Raw genomic sequence first — 23,241 nt, forward strand, 5'->3', positions numbered from 1 at the left:
AGATGCCAGAGGTGAGGGAGAGATTGAAGATGTGGGTTAGAGAGTGTAGGATGGAGTCAAGGGGCGACCATAGCATTTGAGAGGGAATAGGGTCCAGGGGGCAGGTGGTTAGGTGGGCGATAGAAAGGAGTTTAGCAACTTCATCTGTAGTAGCAGATTTGAATAAGGGGAATGTCCGTTGTACCGGTTGACATGGGGTCTTAACTGGGGGAGATACCTGTAGAGTGGAGATTTCATCACGAATTGTATCAATATTGTTTTTGAAGTGATTAGTGATCTCCTGGGCATTGAGTGAGTCAGTGGGTGGAGGCAGTGGAGGACGAAATAGAGAGTTGAAGGTAGAGAAGAGTTTACGGGGACTGGATGAGAAGGTGGTATAAGAGATGTAAAATAAGTTTGCTTGGCAGTGTGGAGGAAAGAATAGTATTTTTGGAGGGCAGATTTGTATTGGTTGAAGTCTTTGAGAGACTTATGCTGGCCATACACTATACGAAAAATCGGCCGAAAAATCGTTCGTATAGACACTTCGTTCGTTTTTCGGCAAGTTAATGGGCACAAATCGATAATCGTTTGTGACATTTTTGTGGGAAAAAAACGAACGGAAGTTTGGAAAATTTCTGCCGAACGTACGATAAATTGCAAGGTTAATGTGTTTCCCGTCCGAACTGTCTGCACTAGGTATATGTAAAAAAACGAACAAAAAATTATTTATTCATGTCCACTGAACAATTTATCGGTCATTATATGATGGCACGATCGTTTGCGGTCACGGTCGAACGTTCGTTTTTCGAAAATGGGTTCGGACGATTTTCTGTATAGTGTATGGCCAGCATTAGTCTTGTGCCTCAGATGCTCAAGAGCGTGACTACGTTTTTTGAAAATTTTAGTGTCATCTGTTTGCCAGGTTTGTAGAGATCGAGGCCTGATTCTGCGTGTAGTGAGGGGAGCGAGCTTGTCCCAGGGTGGAGGACAGGGATTTATTGTAGATGGACGTGGCTTGGTTGGGGCAGGACAGGGGAGAGATTTTGTCATAGAGGTGGTCAGTAGCAGAATAGAGGAGAGAGGAGTTGAAGTTGCGAAAGTTTCTACGGGTGATGGTTAGGCGATTGGAGGGAAAGGTGGTGGAAGACAGGGGGAGAGAGAAACTAATAAGGTGGTGGTCGGAGAGAGGAAAATGATTGTTTGAGAAGATGCATGGAGTGCATAGGTAGGAGAATACAAGGTCAAGGATGTTGCCATCAGAGTGAGTAGAAGCCTGTACCCATTGCTTCAGGTCAAATGAAGAGGTTAGACTAAGAAGTTTAGAAGTAGCAGGAGTGTTTTTTTAGCAGGGATGTTGAAATCACCGCAAAGGATTGTGGGAATTTCCAAAGAGAGAAAGTAGGGTAGCGAGGCAGAAAACTCATCAAGGAAAGTCGATAATGATCCAGGGGGCCAGGAGATCACAGCAATTCTTACGGAAGTTGGAGAGAATAGACGTATACAATGGGCTTCAAATGATGAGAGGGAAAAAGAGGAAGGAGAGTGAATAACCTGGAAGGTGCTCTGGGGGGATAGGAGGAACCCCACTCCACCTCCCTTGCGTCCATTAGGCCTAGGGGAGTGAGTCCAGTAAAGGCCACCCTGGGATATGGAAGCAGGAGAAGGGGTGTCAGATTAGTGGAGCCAGGTTTCGGTGAGAGCAAGTAGATTAAAGGAATTAGTGACAAAGAGGTCATGAACAGTGGTCAGTTTGTTGCAGACAGAGCGAGCATTACAGAGGACGCAGGAGAGGGGGAGGCTGGCATTGGGAAGAAGAGGAATGGAGACTAAATTGCGTAGATTGCGACTACTGCCAGAGGGTGTAGGGTGATGGTGATGGATGTGTTGGGTACAGTTAAATAAGGGAGGCCCAGGGTTTGGGGAAATATCTCCAGCGATTAGGAGAAGCAGAAGAGTAAGGGAGGTAATATGAGAATATGATTTGTATGAGGGGACATGCTTCAGTATCCTGGGAGGTTTGTTAGCAAGTGGCCTTAGAGTTAGAAAGAGGTGATAAGTGCAGTAATAGGGGGAGGAGAGAAGTGAGGGTGATATGTACAGATTGTGGGGTGGAGCAGAGGGGTGAAGAAAAAAGTTTGAGGAGAGAGACTGCAATTGTAAAGAGGAGGTCATTGGAGAAAGAGTGAATGAGCCTGTTGTGTGCCTGGCTGCGGGGCAGAAGTTGGGAAGACCTGGACAGTAATTCCTGCAGCTCCTACGAAAGTAGAACCATATAAGCTTCATACATAAATAATAAACATTTCTAACATTTGTCGTTTTTAGTTAGGTATATAGGTTATAAAGAAGGAAGTTATATACAAAAACAAACATTTCCATTGAGTCATTTAAATCATGAAAATATGAGAAATTCTGCAGAACAAACAGAAGTTATTACAATCTTTTTTAATCTATTATTCACTGACTCTTTACCTTGACCTCAGGGTACAGCAATAGTGTATATTTTTCCCTCCCAAATGCACACAGATGAATGAATGATTCAAACATTTGGATACATTCAGCTGAATTTCCGTGGTGAGATGCACAAAACATGACCTGCTGTTCTGCCTTCAGGGCAGCCTGGGGAGCTACTACTAATGCAGTTAAGACAACTGATGGTCAGCCTCAGCAGCAGTCTTATACATGTAGATATAAAGTTAGTAAATGCGTACCTTGGCTAGAAAAAAAATGTGTGACTCATAACATGAGTAATCAGAATCTGATTCATTCAAAGTAAACTTAAATAAAGAAGTTATTTTAAGTTTACTCTAGTGGAAAATTTGTCAACTCATGCAAGTGGGACAAGCTTTCACAATGTCCCAAGGGAAGAGTTCTCAGTACGGTCAAAAGAACAAGATCAGTTCACTTGCTCTGCTCATCTCTTTGTTATAACTTGGCACCATTTAAAGGGAATCTACTGTGGTTTTGCATTAAAGTTTCGAAACTTATTATAATCATACGTTTGTAATATATACAGTATTCAAATATATATTTTAAAATATTTATTCACACTATAGGACTAGCTAAAACATGCCTTAGCTCACTATCTGCTTAAAAAAAGGGTACAGCACTGCTTCCAGCTTTACATAAATTAGTGAGCTTGTGCAAAGCAGTAAAACCAACACATTTGACAGGGCAATTGACCTTGTGTTCAGATTCCCAAAAAAACAGTATTTGCTTGCAAACAGCAATCTGGGTTTTTTAAAGAGCGATACAGCACAAGCTCTTCTATTCAGACACTCCGGGGAATTCAATAATGCATTAACATCACTTTTCTGTCAGTAGTTTCCTTTAAAACTACCTGAGCCTAATTCAGGCAAGCGTTTGTGCCAGTGTCAGTAACATTTCCGACATAAGAGACAAATTCAAGTAGTTCCCACTAATACCACTTTAAGAACCTGTTGCTTTGACAGGGACAGATTCTTAAAAATTATGACCAGTTCACAGATGAGGAAACTGGAGGTATTTAAGACCAATTCTGAGCTTGTCAGGTCTGCCAGGGAACCTCAACCGTCACTCCGGTTTCCTGACTGGTAGTCTTCTTATCCCAGTATCAGGTGGAGGGATGGTTGAGATCCTGCAGCCAGAATTCTGGGACCACAAAAGAAAGTGCAAACAGGACACATCAAAGGACAACAAAAACAAGTAACTCACAGTTAGTAGTTGGCGAAGTAGGAAGCCAGGCAGAAGGAAAGGACAATCCACAATGGACCGAGTCAACAAACCAAGGCAGAGGTCCACGGGGTTATTCCAGAAGGCGGCATCAGGGACAGGCAGGGTAGGCAACAAGTATCAGCGTAATACAAAGGAGTAGTCCAAAAAGCGAAGTAGGGAACAAGCAGAAGTCAGCAACAAGAAATACAATATGATATGCCAGGAAGTAGAAGCTATACTAGGGCAGAGACAGGAAGGGGAAGTGAAGATTTATAGGGTACTAGATCAGGAAACTGCCTACAGCTGACCACTGGGTGGAGCCAAAGTCCATTACCATGAAGCAGTAGACACCAAGGGCTCCACACATATAGGAGTTCCCCAGTGGCTCAAGCAGTAGGGAACCGTCCCAAGAACACCAGGTCCCGGGATCGATTCCTGGTCAAGGTGTGACAGTACCCCCCTCCCCCCATACACACAAAGATGCACCCAGGCTATTAGGGCTTGGATGGGTGTTTATCGTGGACCAGCTGTGGGGTCAAGTTGTTGTCCTTTCAGCAATAGAGTAGCCTTTCCAGTCTACTAGATACTGTACCTTACGTCGAGCATTCAGAATTTTACTGATTTCATATTCCTGATGGTCATCAACCGAGACTGGAGAAGAACGTCTAGAGGGTAAAGAAAACCTATTCTTGTAAAAGGGTTTTAGCAAGAATACATGAAACGTATTGGGAATCTGCAGGTGTGGGGGCAAACAAAGTTTTTAGGCCACTGGGTTGACTTAACGAAGAATGCATAAGGGTCCAATATAACTGGGACCTAATTTGGGAGAGGGTTGTCGCAGTTTGATATTCTTAGTGGATAACCATACAAGCTAATTGAGACGATAAGGGGGTGCAAGTCTTCTGCGACGGCCCACATACCCTTTTTATCTGTGAACAGACTGAAGCAGAACTTTTCTTATGTCTCTCCAGTGCTTAGTTAACCTGGTCACCATGTTGGCTGCCACAGGTACCTCTACCGGAGAATATTGGAAGTGAAAAACCCTGGGCAGCTTGGAAAGGTGAACATTTTATAGTGTCATTGTGAATTGTGCGCTAGTTCAGCTAGGGGCAGCATCTCACTCCAGTTGTCATGTTCAGCATTAACATGAGCCCTTAGGTAGTTCTCTAAATCTTTTTTTAAACAATAAGCTTTTATTGATGTTAAAATATAGCATTTGTACAATCATACTAACATTTGTACATGAGTATCATATAAAAATATAACTGTATATAATTGAATTTAATGATAGAGTATTTTACTAGCAAAACCAACAAGATGGCTTTGTAATCAGCCTATCTTTACATCAATTGTTTATTTGAAATACTCTGAATTTATGTATCAAAATCTATTATTTAATTCAAGAGAAAAATAAATTCAAGGGTCTATAAAAATACCCTTCTAAATATATATAGTAACAGAAATGAAAAGTAAAGAGAGGGAAAGAAGAGTAAATAAAATATAAGAGAGATGTAATTATTCACATTTCTTTATGTTAAGAGGTATATCCCTATGTGAAAGTGTTATAAGAATCAGAAAATTTAAAGATGATCCACGGCTGCCATATTTTATTAAAATTTTCTGTATTCCCTTGTGCTGTTGCCCTGATCTCCTCCATACCTTTGAGCAGATGTATCTCTTCCAACCATTCTTTAATTGTAGGTGCGGCGGTGTTTCTCCAGTGTCTTGGTATTACTGTTTTTGCTGCTGTGATTAAGAATCTGGTCAGGGAGTTTTTGTATTTTTTTAGGGTGCAATTGGTAATATTTATAAGACAGCAAGCAGCGTCTAAATGAATTTTCGTTTTTGTGATGTGTTTTATGATCTTGATTACTTGGTTCCAAAAGGGTTTAATCAAATCACATTCCCACCAGATGTGGTATAGAGTGCCTTCTTCCCGATAGCAGCGCCAGCAATGTCCAGGTATTGTCGGAAACCATTTGTGTAATTTATTTGGTGTAATATACCAATTTGTTAGGATTTTGAATGAAGTTTCCTGTAATCTCACACTGATTGCACACTTGTGTGCGAACACACATGCTTGTAGCCATTGGTCTTTTGTAATGGGTTTGTTCAGGGGTGATTCCCAGAAAGTTTTGTGTCTGTTAGATTCCTGTAAATCGCTGGACTGCAACCAAGTATATGTTAATGAAATGTTCTTAGTGGTCGTACTAGCCAAAAAACATATAGTTTCGAAGGGTGTTAAGGGTCTAAGGAAATGTTTTTGTCTCTGAGTGTTCATGATGAAGTCATGTATTTGTTGGTATTCCTTGAAATGTAGTGGTGTTTGTCCTATTTCTTTTTGTAGATCTGCTTGAGACTTGATTTTGTTGTTCTTTAAACAATGTGCGACAAGAAGTGGAGTGTTTCTGTTGTAAAGTGATTGGATGGAACCATCCATTCCTGGGGGGAAGTCAGGGTTTGTTGTCAGTGGAGTTAGTGGCCCTAGTGAGGAGGTAAGTAAATGTCTCTGATTAATTGCTTGTAGGGTTTTTAATGTTGCCCCTATGAGAGGATGTTTTAATTGTTTCGGACACAGGTTCCAAGGAATCCATGGAGCATATGATATCGGAATAGGTCCTATGTTATTTTCCAGTCCCACCCAATCTTTATTCTCTTTGTGGCATGTCCAATCTATGATTCTAGTTAATTGTGTAGCTAGGTAATAATTTTTAAAATTAGGAAAACCCATGCCTCCATTTTGTTTGTTCATAGTAAGTGAATTTAGACTGATTCTAGGTTTTTTGGAGTTCCAAAGGAATTTTCTTAGCAGGGAGTGTAGGGATTTAAAGAAGCTTGAAGGTAGTAATATGGGTACTGTTTGGAAGAAGTATAGTATTCTGGGTAAAACTGACAGTTCTCTAAATCTTGATTAACCACTTAAGGATCAAGCTTCTTCTTTACACGTGTTGTTTACAAGTTGAAATCATTTTTTTGTTGCTAGAAAATTACTTAGAAATAAATATATAATGTTTGGGGGTTCTAACACCCTAGAGAATAAAATGGCGGTCATTGAAATACTTTCTGTCACATCGTATTTGTGCAGTGGCCATACAAGCGCACTTTTTTTGGAAAAAATTACACTTTTTTAAATTAAAAAATAAGACTAAAGTAAATTTAGCCCAATTTTCTATTTTTATAATATTGTGAAAGATAATATTATGGCGAGTAAATTGATACCAACATGTCACGCTTCAAAATTACGCCCGCTCAAGGAATGGCGACAAACTTTTACCCTTAATAATCTCCATAGGCGATGTTTAAAAATTTCTACAGGTTACCAGTTTTGAGTTAAAGAGGAGGCCTAGGGCTAGAATTATTGTTCTCACTTTAACGATCGCGGTGATACCTCACGTGTGGTTTGAACACCGTTTTTCATATGCGGGCGCTACTCATGTATGCGTTCACTTCTGCGTGCGAGCTCATCAGGATGGGGAGCTTTAAAAAATATATAAAGTAAAAAAAATAAGAAAAACATTTTTGTTTTTTTCTTATTTATTTTACTTTTCATTTTTTATTTTGACACTGTCTTAAAAAAAAAAAAAGGTTACTTTTAATCCTATTACAAGGAATGTAAACAATAGAAAAAAAGAATGATAGACCTAGGACGACTTAAATATGAGATCTGGGGTCAAAAAGACCTCAGATCCCATATTTACACTAAAATGCAATGAAAAAAAAAATTCTCTTTTAAGAGCTATGGGCGTAAGTGAAGTTTTGACGCTGCTTCCGCTCTCCCATGCTATGGAGCCGAGCTGGGGCCATCTTCCCCTCAGCAGCCAGGCATCCACAGGAGAGGACACAATCATCTCCGCTGCTACTGGCGGGTCCGGTAAGCAGCGGAGACAACCAGAACGTGGCAAGAGGGGGGTGAGCACCTCTCCCTCTGCCAAAAAATGTGATCTCGCGGGCGAATCCACCGCAGAGACCACTTTTATCTTAAAGAGAAACGCACACCCTTTCAGAAAATACCGGGGTTATGCTAGCTGCTGCCATAACCCCAGTATTTAGCGTCAAAGTACTGCCGTACGAGTACAGCGATTTGCGTGAAGTGGTTAACCCTTTCTGTCTGGCCATTAGATTGGGGGTGGTATCCAGACAATAGGGAATTCTTGATACCCAGATGTTTGCAAACTGCTTTCCAGAAGGAAGATATGAATTGAGGGCCTCTGTCGCTAACAATGTCGTCTGGAATACCGTCTAAACGGATGACATTTTCAATATAGGATAGAGCCAAGCTTGAGGCAGAAGGTAGGGCAGGCATAGAAAAGAAGTATGTTAACTTCAAAAATCTGTCTACTACAACCCAGATGACGGTATTCCCTCTGGAGGTAGGGAAGTCCACAATAAAATCCATACTAATATGAGTCCAGGGAGCACGAGGAACAAATAACGGTTGTAGTAGACCTTGAGGGACAGATTCAGGCATTTTGATGGCCTCACAAACAGTACAAGCTCTAACTCTAGCAATAATTTGTTCAGGAGGAACGATTTGTTCAGGAGGAGCAAGAGAACTGTGAGACAGGGCATCGGCTTTAGTGTTCTTAGTACCCGGAATGTATGTTACTACAAAGTAAAACAGAGTGAAGAATAATGCCCAGAGGGCTTGTCTGGAATTCAGTCTTTGGGCTTTCTCCAAGTAGCTCAGATTCTTATGGTCAGTCTGAACCACAATCGTAAGTTCCGTACCTTCTAATAAATGTCTCTATTTGAAGAATGCTAGTTTTATAGCCAAAAGTTCTCTATTCCCTATGTCATAATTTTGTTCTGCGACAGAGAATTTCTTGGAGAAGAAGGCGACCGGATGTAATTTGTTGGAAGTAGGTTCTCATTGGCATCAACCTCCAAGAAATATTGAGCTGAAGGCTGAGGATGGTGGAGAACAGGAGCAGAGCAAAAGGCAACCTTTAGGTCAGGGGTAAGCAACCTTGGCACTCTAGCTGTGGTGAAACTACAAATCCCATCATGCCTCTGCCTCTAGGAGTCATGCCTGTGATTGTCAGGGTCTTGCAATGTCTCATGGGACTTGTAGTTTCACCACAGATGGAGGGCTGAGGTTGCCTACCCCTGCTTTAGGTGATCAAAAGCTTTCAAGGCTTCTGGAGACCACTGAGAGCAGTCGGTCCCTTTCTTAGTGAGGGAATCTTGGAAAAATTCTTGATAAACTTTTGTAGTTACAAAATTCAATAAACCGCTGTATCTCTTTTAAAATGGAAGGTCGGAGCCATTGTAGGATGGCATTGAGTTTCTTGGAATCCATCTGGAATCCTTCAGAAGAAATTATATAACCTAAGAAAGGTATTTCCGATTGTTCAAATGAGCACTTAGAAAGTTTGGTGTACAACCTATGATCTCTTAAACGTTGGAGGACAGTGCGTACATGGCACCAATAAAGCTTTACGTTTTTAGAGTTAATAAGTATATCATCTAAGTAGATGACAAAAAAGAGATCCCTGAAAATTACATTTACAAGCTCCTGAAATACGGCAGGGGCATTGCAAAGTCCAAATGGCATCATGAGACACTCATAATGCCCCCTTCTAGTATTAAAAGCTGTCTTCCATTTGTCTCCTGCTTTGATTCTAATGAGATTGTATGTAGAACGAAGGTCCAATTTTGGAAAGATCTTTGATCCTTGGACACAGTCAAATGGCTCAGTAATTAAGGGAAGCGGATACCAATTTTTTTTTTTTTTACCGTGATTCGGTTGAGAGCTCTGGAGTCAATACAGGGTCTAAGTCCTCCATCTTTTTTCTCCACAAAAAAGAACCCTGCCCCCACCTGAGAGGTGGAAAGCCGAATAAAACCCTTCTTGAGACTGTCTTCGGTGTATTCATCCATAGCCTTTGTCTCCATAAGGTTACAAGGATAGGTTCTCCCTTTAGGTAGAGGAGTACCGGGAAGCAATTCAATAGCAGTCATAAAGGCGGTGTGGAGGGAGCCCCTCCGCCTCTTTTTCAGAAAATACATCAGCAAAATTGGCAGGTATCAGGTAAGTCAGGATCTGTGGACACCTCATGATGGAATAATGGATGGAATAATGTCAAAAGATAAAACTTGATGCAGAGCACCCAACAGGACAGAGAGAGGCTTGGATTCATGAGTAATAAGTCCATCACCAGAGGGTCTCCACCAAGAGTAGTTACACAAAGCGGTAGGTTCTTAGAAACCGTAGGAATCTGGAGTCTTTTAACCAGCGCTGCATCTAGAAACACACCACCAGCACCAGAATCTGTGGCACAGCACTGATCATTCCAGGACAAGAAAATAGGAACTGATAGTCTCTCCTGCGGAGGATTCAAAACCGCATGGCCTAATGGGACACCTCGATCACACATAAAGCCCAGAAGTTTTCCGGCCGAACCGGACAAGAATGCAGGACATGACCCAGCTTCCCACAATATAGACAGAGGCCTAGGGTCCTGCGTTTGGTATGTTCACTATCAGACAAACGCACAGCCCCTACATCCATGGGTTCTTCCTCAGATCCGACAGGAGGAGGAATAGTGGGGGCTAGTGTTTGCCAAGGAATAGACTTATAACCAAGTCTGTGAGGATTATATTGTCGTTGGCGCCCTCTCTATAACGGACGTTCAGAGAAGCGAGTGTCCACCAGGATACACAGGTTGATAAAAATCCTCCAGGCCCACTGAACCCTCACGGTAAGTTAATTAATCCTTTATGCATTCCACTAGCCCTCTGCGGAAAGAAGCTTTACAGGCCCAATTATCCCAGGACAGGCCACATCAAAGGACAACAAAAACAAGTAACTCACAGTTAGTAGTTGGCGAAGTAGGAAGCCAGGCAGAAGGAAAGGGCAATCCACAACGGACCGAGTCAGCAAACCAAGACAAAAGTCCACAGGGTTATTCCAGAAGGCGGCGTCGGGGACAGACGGGGTCGGCAACAAGTATAATTGTAATCCAAAGGAGTAGTCCAAAAAGCGAAGTAGGGAACAAGCAAAAGTCAACAACAAGAAGTACAATATGATACGCCACAAAGCAGGAAGTAGAACCTATACTAGGGCAGAGACAGGAAGTGGAATTGAAGATTTATAGAGTACTAGATCAGGAAACTGCCTACAGCTGACCACTGGGTGGAGCCACAGTTCATTACCATGAAGCAGTAGACACCAAGGGCTCTGCACATACAGGAGTTCCCTGGGGCCTCAAGCAGTAGGGAACCGACCTAAGAACACCAGGTCCCAGGATCGATTCCCGGTGAAGGCGTGACAGAGCTGATATACAAAGGTATGCCATTATTCAGAGTGGGCAATGCCTATGCCGGATAGTAAACTGAAAAAAGAATCCAGGTGCTATATTGCAACAATTGGACCATTAATATGTACAGAGCCAGGTGCATGGATAGTTCTTTAGCAGCTCAGAAGTGACCAGTGGAATAGCAACAGTCATTAAAACCCATAATATTCTGAGTTTTTACTCTTTTGCCCTACACAATATGTTTTTTTAAGGCGGTATGCAGTAATGGCATTTTGGTGTGTGCATACCTTTTAATTGTTCCCATTTCTGATGCGTGGGTATTTAAACTTCACTGCCGGTCTCAGGACTTGAGAAAGGGACTACACCCCGAAACATGTTTTGCAACCAGCGTTGTCTATTCCTTTTCCTGGTGCTCCCAAGAGTGTTTCACCACCTGTTGCCTCAGCACACTAGATGTCTTAGCACATTGCTAGCTCCTTCCTTGCTAGCTCTTTCCATCATTGGAAAAGTGCTATTTGCCTCTGCTTCATTGTTGGCTGTGAACACCATGTACCATGTAAGATACCATGGTGGATGTGGACGTGGTATACTTGATTTTGCAAAAGCGTTTGACACAGGTCCCCACACACGGCTAATGTGTAAGGTTAAGTTTACAAGTCTGGTGACGCGGTGCCTGGTCTTATGACCTGGTCCCTGGACTGATTTCTGTGACGTCAGCCTGCTCTCTGCTGAAAACGGGTCACAGGAGTGCAAAACGGGTTGCACTCCTGTGACCCATAGGAGAAGCCCAGCCAAACAAGCTTAGGACTTCTCCTTTAAGGTCATCACAGAGGACAAGGAGGCGCTCTTTACATCTGGAGGAAAAAAAGTTTAGGCTGGGTTCACACTGTTGCAAATTGGATGTGGGAGATTGTGACCGACTCTCTATTGAGCAGGTTCACACATCTCCGCAGCAGCTCCGGTGCAAATTGCATAGGAGCCCTGTGCGTCTTTTGGTCCATTTCGGGTCCAAATTCAGTCCACAATTCGGGCTGAAATCAGACCGAATGGAGATGCACCGGACTTCTGCTGTGATCCGCTTTTCTAGTGTGAACCCAGTCTTAATCTCCAAATATGAAAAGGTTTCTTCACAATAAAAGCTGTGAAAATGTAGAACAGACTCCCTCAAGAGTCGGTTCTGGCCAGCTCCGTAGAATGCTTTAAAAAAGGACTGGATTCTTTCCTAAATGTACATAATATAAATGGGTACCAACATTTATAAGTAAAGTTGATCCAGGGAATATCAGATTGCCTCCCAGGGGATCAGGAAGAAATTGTTTCCACTGCTGAAGCAAATTGGATCATGCTTTACTGGGGTTTTTTGCCTTCCTCTGGATCAACTGTGGGTACAGAATTGTGTTTATGGGGTTGTATGAGATTTTTTTGTTTTTGTTTTCCCGTTTATTGGTTGAACTAGATGGACTTGTGTCTTTTTTTCAACTTGACTAACTATGTAACTATGAACTATCCAGAAGGAATTGCCTATTGTCATTATTTTTGGGGAGTTCATTTGAGCGCTTTACCGGTATTTAAACAACTGTCTTTGCTGGGAAGCTGTCAGGAACATGAAGCATTCCACACAGAGCTCTATCCTCATTCAGTTGGACAGGAGCTAAGTGTAAACAAAAGGGGTTGGGGATACTGGTAATGTCATTACCCAGAGATGACAATGCCCATATTTGGAAAATGGCAACCTCACAGGATAGGGGACCTTATAGGGAACTAGTCCCCATGGCTGCAGTGTCTGTCGTGGCTGCGAATGATGGTACAGTGAGGCTGCAATTGATGGGGTTTTTTCAGAATTTTTCAGTTTGTTTGCACCCCCCCAAAAAATTTTGAGCACCAGCCGTCACTGCCCCCCGGGATCTTTCATTGTTTATTTCTAGGAACCATCAGGTGGTAGGGGAGAGGGGGTGAGTCTCTGCTCTTATTCATATATAATTCATTTGCCACAACAGCATAAAAAAAGAAAATAGCTTCTAATGAATGCATCCTGATGTAAAATGGTACCCTACACCAAACACTGGCAAGGTATCCATAAAATAAGAACCCTTAGCAAATTAGAATCCAAATGGATTTTTTTTAATGGATACACTCACACCCCATGGATTAAATGTGGAGTTCGACTTAAATTGCTTTATTAATGATTTTTGATTGCATTTTGATCCACTATCCTTTTAAATTAATATGTGCCCATTAGAGATATCTTTATGATCTACTTTCAAAATTTTTTCTGGACTACCCCTATTATACATATTACTATTCCATATTTCATTCATTCATTTGTCACATAATGTATCACTTTTCATCCACTCCAGTTTCACTCCATTTTATATTACATCTTCTTCAATTTTATTCATTTTGGTTATCTATCTCGGTCTTCCACACATTGTGGGGTTTATACATCCATGTTTTCAATCATTTTAATTTATCCAGTTTTCATGGTCATTTATTATGATGCTCAGTACATACATCAGTATCTGTATGTACATCAGTATCTCTGTGCTCGTTTTTAATCTATTTTTAATTTTTTAATTTTAATAATTTATTTAGTCTTTTTAAATATTAGGCTGTCATTTATTAACTACATGTTTTAGGCCATCATATATTGAGTTTGAAAGGATTATATATGTATATTAATATCATCCAGCTAAATAGTGGCTTTAATATCCACTGAAAGATGCCTGCCCTAGTCGATTGGTATAGTGAATATCTAAATAATTGGAGGCTATGGGAAAATGGCTGCCGACTCCAATGTTTAATATGGCAGGCCACAGTAAAATGGCCGCTATAATATATTCCAATGGTAGACTATGGGAAAATGGCCACCAGCATATAATTTCCCTTTACACTATATAAGGACATCAGCTCTATCTGTTGTTATCCCCTGATGAAGTCACGTGACACATGGCGATACGCGTCGGGTTTGGGCCACAGATAGACCAGAAGTGACGTAGGAGTACAAGCTCGCTGCTCGTGGAATTTATGCCTTGCAAAAGCTTGTTAATGTTAGTAAAATTTTAGCCATTTTTACAATAAAATACATTGTGAAACTATATCACACTATTGGAGCACCTTTACATACCATCACCACAGAGGAGAATAGGAGGAACCCTGAGATTACATTTAAGGAGATATTGCCATATATCCAGTCGCAAAGGCAGCATCTACTACAGAGAGATCCCCAGGGAAAAGCTGAGACCCAAGGATTGCCCATGAGAGCTATTAATTCAATGCTGTTACCTTACAGCAGTAAGATGAGGCCTGTGAGCACTGAGGTGTCATATACACTATAAGAAGAGACATCATCATCTTTATTCACCGTTTGTAATGTGGAAGAATCAGAGCACCTTAATCACCATTATGCCGCGTACAGACAATTGGAATTTCCGACAACCAAACCGTGGATTTTTTTCTGACGGATGTTGGAGGAAACTTGTCTTGCATACACACGGTCACACAAATGTTGTCGGAAATTCCAATCGGCAAGAACGCGCTGACATACAACACTTACGATGGCACTAGAAAAAGGAAGTTCAATAGCCAGTGCGCCACCCTTTGGGCTCCTTCTGCTCATCTCATGTTAGTAGAAGTTTGGTGACAGACAATTCGCGCTTTTCAGCCTCGTGCTTTTTAGTTAGTTACTGCTCTTCAGTTTGTGCTTGTGGGTTCGTATCTGCTTTTTCAGTGCGTGTAGTCAGTTCGTATCTGTTTTTTCAGTGCGTTCTCGTTTCTGATTTTCAGCTCGCTCTTCTCAGGCCTTTCTGATTTTCAGTGCGTTCTGTTAGTTCGTTCTGACCAGCCGACCGTTTTGAAGCCATGTTGCGTTTACGTACTTGTCATAGAGTTTGTGCTATGCAGGGGCTTACTTTGACCCAAGCCCAATCCATGAACAGGGGGAGGTGTAGTTCATGCATGAAGAATTGGTTGCTCCAGCGTGACCAATTCTCGCACATGCCTTTGTTGCAGGAGATCCAGCAGAATAATCCTGATGATTTCAGGAATTATCTCCAGATGACAGACCCTGTTTTTTCACCGTCTGTTGGCTTTGCTGTCCCCCTATATTACCAAGCAGGGCACCTGCATGCAGCAAGCCATCACTCTGGAACAAAAGCTAGTCGCTACCTTGCAGTACTTGGCGACAGGGAGAAGTCTGCAGGACATCAAATTCTCGACAGGCATCTCCCCCCAGGCTCTGGGAATCATTATTCCAGAGACCTGTTCTGCCATCATGCAGGTCCTGCAGAAGGACTATATTAAGATAAGTTTTATGCTTTAACATCACATTATATGTATGTAATGTTTGCTAATGCATTGGATTTATTTCATCATTCCCCAAATACCATGATTGTAATATGCTGTGAATGTCCTCTTTGTCCTCATGCATGCTGGAAGCTTGTAATGCTCCTTTTTTGTCCTTCATGCATATTTACCTTCACTAACCTCACCAGCATGCTATCCTGGGCCCATACACACCTAGCCTAGTCACTTAACAATGTATTTTGTCAGCTCCATTGTAGTGCTTTACCCTAAACACCCCCTAAAATGTGTACAAATGTTATTTTTGTCCTTAAACTCATGCATAGTGCAAGAGGATTTTTTGGGGGGGGCCCAAACTCATTTGGAACACTCCCTCCCCCCCCAACCACTAAGTCAACTGATACCAATCCTCTATCTGCTGACTTTGTCAAACCCATACACACTATACCTACCTCTTTTGTGGTGAGATTTATGGATGAATTCACCAAAGTATGTAGTGCAAGGACCTGCCTGAATACTTTCAAATGGTACTGTTTAAAGTGTTGTTCTCCTATTATCTTGATAGGTAATTGCAGAATGTAAAATTGTGCTTCAATTTCGACAGTGTGTATTAATATTTTTGCATTATGACACTTTTTACCTGTCCAGTGGGCTGCCAATAGTGTAAGTAAGGAGGGGCTAGCCAAAGTAACACACATTATTTATGCATTCAGCTCTCAATGAAGTGGCGAGGGTTACCTGTCCAAAACTCCCCCCCCCCCACCAAAAATTTTTACACTGGGCCATCAGAGGAGAGGAGGAATCTGATAAGAAGACCTTATACTTTTTTCTTTAAATACTCATTAAAATAAATGTTATACTTATGTTGGCCAAGAATGTTTGTGTCTAATCTGCTTGCAATGTTTATGTGCAGTCCAAATTTTTTTTCTTGTTTGACTCCACAGTTTCCTTCAACCCCACAAGAATGGCAGACTGTGGCATCCCACTTAGGGCCATCTTTTTGCATGGGCACGCTGGGCAGTTGCCCGGGGGCCCCACTTACCTGGGGGCCCCACCTGCCCAGCGACCCCAGACAAGCATCATTCAGATGTCACAAAGTTAGCTGCCGCATTGTGCCAGTGCTGTGCGGTGCAGCTCCCTCACAGAGACAGAGTGCCACGCAATCAGTCCCGATATCAGTCAGCGACTCAGCTGAGGGCAGTGTGAGTCAGCTGTCACTTTGAAGAATGGAGCCGATGCTTTTTTTCTGCGTAGTTCCGGCTCTTCACAGGTGAAGTGATATGAAATGCACTCCGCATGTGACAGATACAGGAAGCATAGGCTCTGCTCTCTACTGCAGCCGCATGCTTCCTGTCACACTTCCGTATCTCAGAGGAGCCAGGCAGCAGTACACACACCAGCATTAATACCCACCAGCAGTACCAACGCCAGCATTAATACCCAGCAGGCAGCACCAGAGTGTGTACATTTATATATGTTTATTTAGTTTTTTTTAGTTGTATGATTTAGCGGTGAAAGTTATTAGTGCCTGGGCCCCCCCAAGTTTTGACTGTAATATCTTATGTGTCCCCCTTATATATCAATCTTAGAGTTGCCACTAGTTCGAGGAAGTGTAAGAAAGGTGAGGAAAAAGAAACTTTATTACGTGTTGGTGAAAATAACCTTTAGTGCAGAAATGAAACCTAATGTTTTTCAGTGGAGCACAGAAGAGGAAAAAGGCTGCAGAGGAGAAAGAGAAAATGTGCAAAACTAACATCTTGGCTCAATCCAGGTGTTGGAAGTACCAATAAATATAGCCTTATTGATAATTTGCACTTTTATTCTTGTGCGTGATTGTGTAGACAGGGCCCCAGTGCACTGTATTGCCCGGGGGCCTATAATGCTCTTAAGACATATAAGTTCCTGTATGTGGACGTGGGGAAGAATGGCCGGATGTCGGATGGTGGAGTCGTCGCCCAGACTTAGTTTTACAGACGGCTCCAGAATGGTGGCTTGGGCTTGCCACCTGCGGAAGACAACGAGGCTGGTCTTTCGTTTTGTGTTCGTCACTGATGAAGCGTTTGGGCTAGGTTGCAGAGCCAGAAGAGTGGTGGAGAATGCTTTCGGCATAATGGCCAGCTGGTTCCGCCTATTTCTAACACCCATACACATGGCGCAATATAAACTCAACCATATAGTGCTTGCCTGCTGCACTCTGCACAATTTCCTACGGAAAACTGCTACAAACTATGTGGCCTCTGTTAGGCCTGAGGCCAGATTTCCAGATCAAGCAACCGTGACGGCACTTGAAGCTGGCCATCCTGGCTTGCCCCCCCAAAGTGCCCGCGACGTCAGACAAAAATATCTGGAGTACTTTGCGGGTAGGGTGGCCATTGATATGCCAGCAAATGTATAAAACATTTTTAAAATACATTTTTATTTTAAAATGAACTAATATTTCATTTGATTTCCTGCTTGTGTTTCTTTTAGCTGTCTCCTAGGTTCTCCAAGGTGCTCTCCTATGGACATTTTCTTCAATAGTGCAAATGTAATTTATTTAATACATGAGGTGACAATCTCTTCTTCAGCTAACTATTATGTTGTGGGTCTGCCACACACACACATTGTTTTTGTTGTTAATGTATGTAATGCATTAATGATAGAAATAATCGTCCTTTTCAGCACCATGAATTAATTGTTTGGAGTCCCTAAAATGGCCTGATTGGGGCCAATTTTAGAGCACTGTGTGGGTTATTTACTAAAGACAAATCCACTTTGCACTACAAGTGCACTGCAAGTGTACTTGCAGTGCACTTGTAGTGCAAAGTGGATTTGCCTTTAGTAAATAACCCCCATTGTCACCTTAAACACAGACTTACTCCAAAAACTGGTATTGAACATTGAAAGAAGAAGCCACACATTGTGCACAGAGTAAAATTTTTTATACTCAACATTCACATGTGTGTTTAGAAAAGGGTTTTTGAACAAACCAACATCTTTGGTGTATAACATTTTTATGGTTGACATTATAAATATCCTTTTTTGGTTAAACAGGCATGTTTAAAACCATAACATAACCAACACAGGAACATACAAAGTTCAACTTTGAAAAAGTAAAGGCAATATCAGACATTAGTATGTTAAAACTGTGTTGATCTTGCCTTCATCAGATGGGGTGATGTCACCCCTGTAAAAGCCAAATTTTGAAGATGCACACAAATTGGGAGTGAAAATGTGGATTTCCCTCCTGATCCCATGCCTAATGTTAACATGTGCTAGCTCCCATCATGGGGGATCAATGGACGTGTTTCAGGGGTGCAACCCCTTCCTCTCACCTACTTGAGTTGCGAGGAGGGGGTTGCATCCCCAAAATGAGTACCTTGATATCCCGTGATGGCAGATAGCACATGTTGACACACTGTGTGCATCTTCAAAATTTGGCTTTTAAAATAATTTAAAACTTGAATTAAAATAACAAAGTCTTTGACAAAATTTTTGTGTGTTTTAGATTCTGCCAATCAATGATGTTCTTCATTTTTTGTTGAACATCATTGATATTTTCCTTTATCTTTTCTAAATCACGTTTGCACACCATGATCTCCCCAATGAGGACGTGTGCACTTGCACTTGTGAAATGAGTTTCTTCTTCCACAACATCCACATCACCTAAAAAGAATAAAAAACACCATGTATTATAAATATTCAGGCATACATCTATTACCTGAAGCTGTGGTCACAGACACTCACCTGTTGTGGTCACTATTTCAACCACATCGTGAACCTCTCCTCCCTCCACATCCTCAGGTTGTGGTGTGGTGACTTCCCCTTCTTTGGAGGTTGGGGGTCCCTGGTGTCCTCTGATGACCCGAGTCTTTTCTCCCCTATGTGAATAAAAAAAAGGTATACTTAGCACACAGTTATTTAAGGCAAGGAATATGAATATGAAACATTGCTTGAAGTGTCGTACAATTGTCTGTTTTGGCAGAGTTCCAAGCTGAAGACTTGATTCTTTCCCTTTCTTCAAGCTGGAATACTTACCTTTTTTGGTAAAGTTTCCCACATGGAGACACCCCTAGTATCCACCTGTGTGGGACACCCTACAAAGGGTGTTCTGGTGTCCCACACTAGTGCTCCTGCATCCAGATGTGTAAACAGCTGCTGAGTGTCCTCTCCTTACACTGAATCAAGTTTACATTTCATTCTAGTTACAAACCCATCTAGACAACAAACTTCTTTTAATACAAATAGGCCTGAACAAATGTAGTTAAACTGCATCTGCCAAAAACATCTTATTAGTGAGCGAACGAACGATGTTTACTACGAACGATTACTGTGCCCACGAACCTGAAACTTGCCATTTTAAACGCCATTTTAAACTGTACAGTAAAGAAAAGCTCATGGAGCAGCACTAAAGTCATAATAATAATAGGAACACACGACAAAATACTTACTTTTTTGCAGCACTCTCTTGATTCTTCTGTACTGTTCCTGCTACCTCAATTTGAGGTCTGACCATCGTTTCCTCAGTTGATCCTTGGATCGCTGCACCCCAAAATTCTTCTGCAGACTTTTCACAACTTTACTCATAATTTTGGCCTTTCTCACATTTTGGGTTTCTGTACAGACAATATTTCCTGTCATATTCAACGCTCTTCAAGATGTCCACCATCTCCACCATCTTTCCAAAGGACATATTTGAGGCCTTAAATCTCCTGGATCATGACGTTTGTGGCTCCGGGCTTTCCTCGTCATTGCTGCTCTCCTCTGCATGCACCTGCTCTGTCTCCACCATGTGCTCTCCCACTGCGCCGAAGGAGAAGGGGCGGGAAATATACTAGAAAGAAGGTCAGGGGCGGGAGGAGTTTCACGCATGTGCAGTGTATATAAAGTGTAACACGGATGCGTCGTATTTACGATCTGTGAGCGGAGGACGGAGTAGCATAAGCGTCGATCAAGCTAACGAAAGTACAATTTTAACTTGGGGCATCAGTGGCCTATACTGCTTATAGATTGAAACCTATATTGGGACAAGATTAGGAGAGTTTAGCCTGACATTAGGGTTTGTCTTGTGTTGTGTCTTGCAGATAAAATGGATACATTCAACGATCATGACTTCCTCCCCAACTTCATTAATAAATACAGGGAGCTGCCCTGTCTGTGGCAGGTGAAACACCCTTTTTATAATAATAAAATAAAGAGGGAGGCAGCCCTGGATCAATTGCTGGAATTGGTGAAGCCAGTGATTCCCATGGCAACCATCCCCTATTTGAAGTGCAAAATTGGTGGCCTGAGGAGCACATATAATAGGGAGGGCAAAAAGGTCCAGGATTCCATGAGATCAGGAGCAGCAGCAGATGACGTTTATGTCCCCAGGCTGTGTTACTATGACAGACTGCGGTTTTTGTCAGACCAGACTGAAATCAGGCCATCACTCTCAACCCTTCCTTCCACTCTTCCTTCCACCTCAGATGAGGCTTCAGAAGTCCAACCTGGGCCTTCCACCCAGGAAGAAGTGGAGGAGCCCAGCTTGAGCCAGGTATAGCATATTTCTTGTCAAAAATGAATGATGTTGACTTATCTTGAGAGTCGGCCGGATCTGCCGTTGCTGATTGTAGGGGACTTTAATTGCTGGCTGAGTCCTTCTGCGGACAGGCACCCTAGTTCTGGGGTCTCTGTCACGCCGAGGGACTCCCCATTGCTTAGATTACTCAATGAGGTTGGTTGGGTGGACATATGGAGGCACAGGCACCTGGGTGAAAAACAGTTCTCTTGTTTTTCCAAAACTCATGGGACATTGTCCAGAATTGATTTAGCTGTGGGTAACCTGGCCATGCTCCCATCCGTCTCGGAAGTGATATATAAGCCTCGTAGTGTCTCAGATCATTCACATTTAGTGATTAACTTGATTATATCCCCGAAGTCCGGGCTACCTAGATCCCCATGGAAATGTAATGCCTTTTGGCTAAAACTATTCTTATCACACAGTGAGATGGAGCGGAGCATGGGAGAGTTTCTTAATGATCGGGAATTCTTGCAGTCCCCAATGGAACAATGGGACGTTTTTAAGGCCTATTTGAGAGGCTTACTTATCTCAGAGATAAGTAGAGTGAAAAAGAACTCTTCAGAACATAAGGAGGAACTTGAGAGGCAGGTAGTGACCCTGGAGGAGACCTATATACGCACACCGACAGACTCGGCTAGGGAGGCATGGCAGTCGGCTCAATCTGCGTATGAGCGATTGCTGTCCTCCACGGCGGAGAAAAAGCTGTTCTTCTCCAGGTTGGCGTTTTATGAGGAGGGAGAGAGTACTGGGCGCCTCCTGGCCAGGATAGCTAACTCACAACAACGCGCCCCTGTAATAGGAGCCATTAAAACATCTGAGGGTAGGTTGGTGAGCTCCCCTGACCTTATACTGATGGAACTGGCCAAGTTCTATGAAAATCTGTATCTTCCAACAGGGCAATATACCTCAGAGGAATTGGTAGATTACCTTCGAGACATTGACTTTCCACAACTTACAAGGAGCCAAAAAGAGGATCTGGATGCTCCTCTTACATTGGACGAACTACAGACCGCACTAGCAGCATTCCCCAACTGTAAAGCCCCTGGGGCAGATGGGATACCCATAGAGGTCTATAAGCAATATGCTGACATTCTTTTACCAAAGTTACTATTGGTTTTCAATGCTTCCAGGGAAAATAGATGTTTACCCCCCTTCATGACTACAGCCAATATAGTACTCATATTGAAGCCCGGAAAAGACCCGACAGATCCAGGTTCATATAGACCCATATCTCTTTTGCAACGTGATATTAAGCTTCTAGCTAAGGTACTCGCGATGAGGTTGAATGGTGCCATCACGTCCATCATACACCCTGATCAGGCAGGGTTCATGCCTAATAAGTCCACGGCAGTAAACTTGAGACGGCTTTATCTGAATATGCAATCTGCGGCGGATAATTTGGAGCAGAGGGCTTTACTCTCACTTGACGCTATGAAGGCCTTCGATAGCGTGGAGTGGGAATACCTGTGGGGAGTTCTTGGACGCTTCGGATTTGGTGATGTCTACATCTCATGGGTGCGTCTGCTGTATCACAGCCCGCAGGCTGCCATTAGGGCATCGGGGGCTGTGTCACACACTTTTAACTTGGGAAGAGGCACGAGGCAGGGGTGTCCTTTGTCACCCCTGCTTTTCGCGCTAGCTATAGAACCCCTAGCCATTAAAGTAAGAGCCAATCCCAATATTGTCGGATTTCGATACGGAGACAAGCAGGAGAAATTGATGTTATATGCAGACGATACCATGATCCTGCTTGGTGACGTAGACAAATCTCTCAATGAAGCTATGTCAACCATAGTGGAGTTTGTAAGATACTCAGGACTCCAGATTAACTGGACCAAGTCCTCTTTGATGCTCATTGATGAAGGGAGCTCTACTCCTGACAACAGTATAGTACCTTTAACCGCCTCGTTCAGATACTTAGGTATTCAGGTGACTCCTAACATTAGAGATTTCGGTAAATTAAACATATCCCCATTGTTACAAAAATTTAGAGAAAGGATTAAAACATGGAATTCACTCTGCCTGTTGGTTGCAGGCAGGGTGAATTTGATTAAAATGATTCTTATGCCCCAACTGCTATATGTACTTCATAATGCACCCATGGTAGTGACCCTTAAGATTTTCAGGATTATTAACTCCCTGTTCAGACTACTTATTTGGAGAGGGCGCTCTCCAAGGATTAAACTCGAGCACCTCCAATGCCCTAAGGACGAGGGAGGGCTCGCCCTTCCCAATCCCTGGCTCTACTATATAGCTGCGCAGCTATAGCACTTGATAGGTACAATGTGCATCGGTGCAGAAAAAGAGAGGCCTATAAGCAACGCCTCAGAAATGGTAATGTTACATACAGTTAAAAAAGATTCGGTTCCGACAGCCCTGGAGGCAATGAACTTTGGCAAATCCAATAAGAAGTACCCGACCTATGACTTAATCCAAAAAATATGGTCCAAATCCAAATATATGCAGGGG

The sequence above is a fragment of the Aquarana catesbeiana genome, linkage group LG02 (genome assembly GCF_042186555.1).
Source record: "Aquarana catesbeiana isolate 2022-GZ linkage group LG02, ASM4218655v1, whole genome shotgun sequence".
Taxonomy (NCBI): Eukaryota; Metazoa; Chordata; class Amphibia; order Anura; family Ranidae; genus Aquarana; species Aquarana catesbeiana.